This window comes from Camelus bactrianus, chromosome 23 (assembly GCF_048773025.1).
Source record: "Camelus bactrianus isolate YW-2024 breed Bactrian camel chromosome 23, ASM4877302v1, whole genome shotgun sequence".
NCBI lineage: Eukaryota > Metazoa > Chordata > Mammalia > Artiodactyla > Camelidae > Camelus > Camelus bactrianus.
In genome coordinates this window covers 26,234,015-26,241,983 of record NC_133561.1, presented here as the reverse complement: position 1 = coordinate 26,241,983, position 7,969 = coordinate 26,234,015, and the positions used below count along the sequence as shown (strand labels likewise).

Genomic DNA, 7,969 nt, shown 5'->3' with positions numbered 1-7,969 from the left:
GGTTCTTTTATCTTTAATAAGGGCATAAAAACAGCACCTAACTTTTAGTACCGACTTCTACAGTTATAAAGAGGGTATTAGATAATGCATATAGGTGCCTGGGACCCAGTACAAGTGCAGTAAACCTTAGTTAGTTACTCTTTTATTACAATTTTTATGCTCCTGTCTGCTTATGAAGAGCAGACCTACCTAACCTAGGCTTGGAGCATCAGGAGGTTTTCAAAAGCCTCAGCTGACCCGAGGCTTCTCATGAACTGGCTGCCTGGCTGGCTCAGGGCTCACCAGCAGAACTGGTGAGGCCACCTGGCTCACGGGCTTGTGGCCCTGAGGGTTTATAGGCCAGGAGTTGTCAGGAATCTGGCCCCAACTTGCTCCAAGAAGTGTGGTCTCAGATAAGGTTACACACGCACATCGTCATCACAACACCAGACGGTGAAAAATCAGTGCCTCATGCAGGATCTGAAGGAGGCAGGCTGTGGGCACTGGGGCAAAGATGGGTGTGGGAGGGTGAGGCGATAAACAGATGTGTGTGGAAAGGGAGGGAGAGAGATTTCCCTGGAGGAGCCAGGCACCAGGAAGGGCGGGAGCACAGTCTTGGTGTTTGTATTGCCCCTTTGACTTCTTGATTAGCTCCCTTAAAGCACCTCTGTTTGTCTACCCAGTTGTAGGAGGTTGTTCAGAGCTGGAGTAAAGCTCTGTGCTGGAACCAGCTCTACCACTGCTGGGGACAGCGCCCCAAGCAGTTAGGAAATCCAAGGGAGATGTGTGCACACTCTGAGCTAATTCCCAGAATGTGCATTTTTCTGCCCCGCCCCACTCCTCTCCCAGGAAGGTTTGACTGGGTGAGGCTGGAGGGGCCCCTGTGGCATTAAGACTCCCAGGGCTGGCTGCATGGGGCACCTGGGCAGAGACCTACCAGCCTCCTCTGTGGAGCTGAGGCGGGGCTCCCACATCGTGTCAGAGGATGGAGGCAGAATGGGGCTTTTCTTCAGCTCTTTCCAAGGATTCCCTGGGAGGTAATCCAGTCCCTGGGCCAACATATCAGGGTCATCCCATTCCAGAGGAGGAGCCACAGCCCAGTTTGGAGCCCTTGCCTGCTAGGATGAGACTGGGACGTGGTGGCCTCACCTGTTTGCACAGGTGGCACCTTTCTGGTCTGCTCTCGACTTAGGTTTCCCTCTGCAGTGGGCTTCCCCTTTCCCAATCCCATCCCAACCCCTGCACCAGCAAGCCTCCGACACATTCCCTGGGGTGCTGCCTGGCTTCCCCACTGGGGATCACAAAATGGGTGAGAATGCTAACACCCCTGCAAAAGACATGCCGAGCAGGTCCTTTTTCCTTTGGAAGCAGGAATACATCCATAACATGCTACATTTACAAAGGGTTCTCAGGGCTGCCAACCTTACAGTAGAGGTTAAGTAGTGGTATATTTCTCCTATAAACAACAACCAAAAAGGTATCCCAGGCCATAGACAAATCAGAGAGAGAAAAAAAGGTCATAAATTCCTGTGGACCTTACGTACAGATTTGTATATTCTCCAATGATTCTGATTTTTATTACATTATTTATATGTCTTTTTGTCATCTGGATTATTGAAAAACCACTTAAAGCTGTGGATGAAAAAGACTGACTTTTTTTAGCGGTAGTCTACTTCTTATCTCAACAGGGAATGAAATGTGATTATGGGAAGAAAGTGATCCCCGAATCAGGGCACAGTCGTCTAAGACACATGAGAAGGACTAGAGGTGTGAGCGAGTTGGTCTCTGTGCCCCCTTAGCTTCTGTCCTTTTCTCCCTCCTCCTTCCCTGCGACCCTCTTCCCCTAGTCCTTGCTCACAGAATAGGGCCCGATACCCCTTGGGGAGAGATGCCCCTTCTCTAGCTCCTTGGCTCCTATGGGACCCCCCCACCCCCAGAGATAAGGGAGGCGAGTGACTCTCCTGCTGTTGGCCCCACCCCAACTCCTCCTTGGCACACACACCCTCACACAACGTCCCTCCGCACAGATCTGAGAGCCCTGCGTGGACTGCCCATTCCTGCCGGTAATCAACCCCAAACAGGAATCTACAAACGTGCACACATCTGTGTTATGTCCTGGAAGGACTTTGGGCTTCAGGCTTTATGTGTGTGTGACTTCTGTTCGAGTGGCAGTAGGGCACAATGCTGAAGATCTGGACACCAGCGACTGCTCGCCTGGGCGTGGGTCTACCACCGACTGTGTGCCCTTGGGCACACCTCCTCCCTGCTTTTGTTGTCATTGTTTTTATTGTGGTAAAATACATGTAACTTAGAATTTACCATTTTAACCATTTTTAAGCGTACAGTTCAGTGGCATTAAGTACATTCACATTGTTGTGCAAATCAGCACCACTCATTCTCCAAAATTCTTTCCTTCTTGAAAAACTGGAACTCTGGGAAATCCTGTCATGTGCTGCAACGTGGATGAAACTTGCAGACATTATGTCAAGTGAAGCAAACCAGTCACAAAAGGACAAACACTGTATGAATCCACTCATGTGGGGAACCTAGCGTAGTCAGATCCACAGAAGTAGGAAGTGGAAGGGTGGGGGCCAGGAGCTGAGCAGAGGGGCAAGTAGGGAGCTGTTGTTTAATGGATACGGAGTTTTCGTTTTGCAAGAGGAGAAGGGTTTTGGAGATGAATGCACAGCAATGCAAATTATTTAACGGTATTGAACTATACATTTAGAAAAATGGCTAAAATTCTTTTTTTATTGAAAGATATTCTTTTTTTATTTATTTACTATGTTGCGTTCTTAGTTTGAGGTGTACAGCAAATAAGATGATAAATTTTATGTTATGTGTAACTTACCAAAATGTAAAATTTTAAAACTAAAAAACCCCCAAAGGTGAAAACTCTGTACTCTCCCCTCACCTCTTTTTGCCTCCATTTCCTCATTCGTAGAATAGGAATCATTGTGCTACCCAGCTGATAGGGCTGTTGTAAGGGTCTGCTGGGCAATACATACAAATGGTTCACATCATGTCTGAGTGCCCTTGTGTCAGCTATTATCATTATTATGTTTAATTTGTTATTTTGGGGGAGGTAATTAGGTTTCTTTCTGTATTTTTTAATTTTCTATTTTATTTTATTTTTAGAGGAAGTACTGGGGGTTGAACCCAGGACCTTGTGCATGCTAAGCTCGTGCTCTACCCATGAGCTACACCCTCCCTTGCCACCCCGGCTATTAACATTATTAATGTTTTATGTTGAGCAGGGCAAGAAGGAGACAGATTAGTAGATTGACTTTTCAGAGAAAGGGGACAGAGATGACAGGAAGACATGGTACAGGTGTGGAGGGAGGGGAGTCTGTTCTGGGATTTTGGGAATCTGCCCCACAAGACGGAGGAATTCCTCCAAACTTGTTGGCCTGAACACCTGGGCCCCAGCAAAGCTGTTACTGCCTTCCAATTACATAGACTCTAATCATTTTACATTTGTGATCATTTATACACAGCAGGCTGGAGTTTCTGAACCTTTTACCCAGCAAAAGGGTGAGCTGAGTTCAGTTTTGGCATAAGCCAGTTAGGTCGAGTGCAGGAGACTTTTCTGAATTTCCTAACAGGGTAAATGACGCCCGAGTCCTTCGACAGGGTTTTCCGGGGATGTGGTTGCAAATCATCTCACCTTCCAGCTGAGTAGATCCTCACAGCAAATTTTAACAGTGTATTCATTTAAAAAGCTTTATGAAAATATAAAATGTAATTGTATTTAATAAACAATTGCATTCAAAAGGAAAAAAAAAATCACACCTTTGTGAATCTGGGAAGTGTAGCCCCCAATTATGTTGGGGTGCTACCACAGTGAGGTCAGGGTCCTGGTCTCCCCCCAAACACAATTCCTCCTCCAAGACTGCAGGACGGTGACTGAGCAAAGCCCCCAGTGCTGTGGAAAGATCCAGCTGCAGACGGGCAGCAAAGACTAATGAAGCAGAGAAAGCAGATTACTCCGAGGGGTTTTACAGCATCTGTCGGACCAAATGTTTTCTGACATTTGTATTAACTCTCTTGGGCTCTTGCTCAGAGGACTCTAATGACCTCATTTCCCTTAACTTTGCCTTCAGGCCGGCCACAGGCAAGCACGGTGGTCTCCCGAGGGAGGGGCTGAGGAGCGGGGACCACCGCCTGCTGGCCTGGCCTCGTCTAGGGTGTGTGTGTGGACGGGGTGGGCTTGCATGGCTGCCCGGGACCTTCAGGGCCTCTCCCTGCCCGTGCTGGCTGCAGAACTAAGGCTGGGACAGCTTTTTCTTGTTTTATACCTGTTTAAGGTTTAACTGACATACAATAAACTGTACCTATTTAAACTGTGCGCTTTGATAAGTCTGATGTATGATGTACCGTCACCACAAGGTAATGAACATATCCACCCTCTCCCCAAACTCCCTCCTTCCCCTCTGCACCCCACTAACCCCTCACGGAGGCAACCGTTGACCTGCATTTTGTCACTATAGATTCATTTCTTTTGGGGGAGTCCACAGTCTTTTCCCTCAGCTTTGTGGGAGCCCATGATTGGGTTAACAAATTGTAACAGATCCCAGCCACTTGTCTCCTTAAAGAAGATGTGCTTAGTACCTGCCTTGAGGTTTTAGCAATAACCCAGGCCCCGGCTATAAATGCTGGGCGTGCCTGAAGTTAGTCTTCTATCCCCAAAACAGCCTTGGGCTGGAATGGCAAACAACTTATAGAAAGCTGCAGACTCAGAGGTGAGAAGGCTGGTTAGCCAGTGACGGGTAAGACCCCGTGAGGGGGCAACCTAAGACGGGCACAGCCGCCTGAGTCCAGGAAAATCTTGTCAAGCAGCTGATTCTCATACGTTCCACCCTGATAAGCTGAAAGGCTCAACACGATTATGATTCACCAAAAACGGTCTTCTAACCTTGAGCCAAACACCAACAATAAACAAAGCCTTTGTACTCATTGTGATTCCACCCTGTCCTTCCCTAAATTCCTGCTTCAACTGTACTCAATAAATATGAGAGATTTGAGAGGCTCGTGGAGTTGGCTCCTGACTCCTTCTTGCTCTCTTGACTTTTCCCCAGAGTCTTGAGTAATTCATTCCGTCTCAGTGGGATTTCTGCTGGCCAGAACCCACAACTGGTGACGAACCCACAAGCTTAATTACTTTGCAACTCATTCATTGTTGTGTATATCACTGGCTTGTTCCTGTTTGTAGCTGGGTAGTAGTCCGTTGTATACATACCACAACTCGTCTATCTAACTGCTGATGGGCATTTGCGTACAGGTCTTTGTTGTGGACACATGCTTCCATTTCTTTTGGGTAAATCCCTACGAGTAGAATAGTTGGATCATATAATAGGTACATGGTTATTTAAGAAACTATCTCACTGTCTTCCGGAATGGTTGTACCATTTTACGTTCCCACCAGCAGTGCATGAGAATTCCAGTTGCTCTGTGTTCTTGCCAGCATTTGGTCCTGAAGGTCTTTAACTGCAGACATTCTAATAAGTGTGTAGTACTACATTGTGGTTTTGATTTGCATTTCCCTAACTAATGATTTTGAGCATCTTTTCTCATGCTTATTTGCCATCTGTATATCTTCTTTGGTGCAGTGTCTATTTGAATCTTTGTCTATCTCTACCATTGGCTTGTTTATTATTGAGTTTTGAGGGTTTTAAAAAATATAATGGAAACATGAGTCTTTCATCAGATACACACACTGTCGCCTGTGACTTATCTTTTCATTCCCTTAGCAGTGTCCTATGAACGGCACAAGATTTTGATTTTAAGAAGTCTAGTTTATCCATTTTTAATTTTATAGATCACAGTTTGGTGTCACGTCTAAGAAATCTTTGCTTAACAGAAGGTCACAAAGGCATTTTCTTATTTATTCTTCCACATATTTTATAGATTTCATTTTTCATTTAGGTTTATGGTCCATTTTGAGTTAATTTGTATACATGCTAAAAGTTTTTAATCCAAATTTTCTTATTTGCATATGTATATCCAACTGTCCCAGCACCATTTGTTGAAAAGACTATTTTTGCTCCACTGAATTGCCTTTTGCAGAAAATCAGTTCTGTATTGTATTTTTTTTCCTAGGACTGCCTAACGAAGCACCACAAACTTGGTGGCCTAAAACAACAGAACTGTATTCTCTCACAGTTCTGGTGGCTGGAAGTCTGAAACTGAGGTGCTGGCAGGCAGCACTTGCTCTGAAAGCTCTAGGCGAGAATCCTTTCTTTCCTCTTCCAGCTTCTGGTGGCTCCAGACATTACTTGGTTGGTGGCAGCGTAACTCCAATCTCTATGTCTGTCTTTACCTGGCCTTCTCCCCAGGTATCTCTGTGTCTTCCCCTCTTCTTATAAAGATACCTGTCATTGGATTTAGGGCCTATCCTTAATCCAGGATGATTTCATTTTAAGATCTTTAACTGAATTACATCTGCACAGACCCTTTTTCCGAATAAGATCACATTCACAAGTTCCACATAGACATGATTTGTAGGGAGGAAGGACACAAATCAATTCACTACATGCATCTGTGTGTGGATCTGTTTGGTTACTACAGCTTTGTAATGAGTCTTGCAATCAAGTAGTGTTAGTCCTCCAACTTCGTACTTTTTCAAAGTCATTTTGGCTATTTTAGGTCTTTTGTATTTCCATATACATTTTAGAATCAGATGGTCAATTTCTATAAGAAAAGACTATTGGGATTTTGGGGAGATTGTGTTGAATCTATTGGGGAGAATCAACATCTTAACAATATTGAGTCTTCCAAACTATAACCAAAGTATATCTCTCCATTTATTTAAATCTTTATCTCAGCAGTGTTCTGTAGTTTTCAACATACAGATCTTTCTCATTGATTGTCATGTTTACCCCCATTTCATATTTTGTGATGCTATTGAAAAGGGTATTGTTATTTCAATTTCCATTCTGATTGTTCATTGCTAGCATGTAGAAATCCAGTCAATTTGTGGATGTTGACCTGTATCTTGCAATCTTACTAGACTCACTTTTTCTAGTGGCTTTTTTGTAGAGTCAAGCAGATCTTCTTCATAGATGATCGTATCATCTGAGAATAAACACAATTTTACTTCTTCCTTTCTGATACAGATTTCTTTCCCTTACGTTTTGAATTGGCCAGAATCTTCAACACAATGTTGGTTAAAGTGGTTAAAGTGGACATTCTGATGTGCACCAGATCTTAGGGGGAAGGTATTCAGTCTTTCACTGCTGAGTGTGATGTTAGCTGCAGGTAGGGTGACAAACTGTCCCACTTTTCTGGAGACTGAGGGGTTTCCTAGGACTGACCGCTTGCAGTGCTAAAACGAGGATAGTCCCAGGCAAACTAGGAAAGTTGATCACCCTGGTTGTATGTTCTGGGTCAGTTTCAATGATTCGTTTTTCTTCTTATTATGGGCTGTATTTTCTTGTTTCTTTGCATGCCTGGTCATTTTTTCACTGGATGCCAGATATTGGGAATGTTACTTCGTCAGGTGCTAGATATTTTCGTATTCCTATAAATATTCTTGAACTTGTTCCAGGATACAGCAGTTTTATCCTTTCAGGCCTTTAAGGCTTGTTAGGTGAGATGAAAGCAGTAGTTAGTCTAGGGCTAATTACTCGCCACTACTGAAGAAGCTCCTTCTGAGTCATTTCCCCATAAACTGTGAATGTTTCCAGTCTGACTGGTAGGAATAGGAAGTATTGCCAGCCCTGTGTGAGAGCTGGGCACTCTTCATCCTTTTGGGTGGTTCTTTCTCCAGCTGTGGGTAGTTGTCCCACATATGTCTGATCATCAGTGCTCTGCTGAGAACTTAAAGATTTCCAGGGCTCTTTCTCCACATAGCTGTCACCTCTTGGGGATTCTCTCGTGTGTACTGTAGCATCCTGCGTCTCCCCCGGAATCCCAGCTCCTTCTCTTCTCTCACAAAATCTGCTGGGCTCTGCTTCAGTTTCTCTTCCCTCCACCGGGTCTTAGAAATTCT

At 44.7% G+C, this 7,969-nt stretch overlaps 1 non-coding gene across 1 annotated transcript; it reads left to right on the top strand.

Annotated features, from left to right (window-relative positions):
• Positions 1-1,313: 1,313 nt before the first annotated feature.
• On the top strand, positions 1,314-1,443 carry LOC123615176 (small nucleolar RNA U109). Its single transcript, XR_006722735.1, has one exon. It is a non-coding gene; the product is annotated as a small nucleolar RNA U109 (small nucleolar RNA).
• Positions 1,444-7,969: the final 6,526 nt, after the last annotated feature.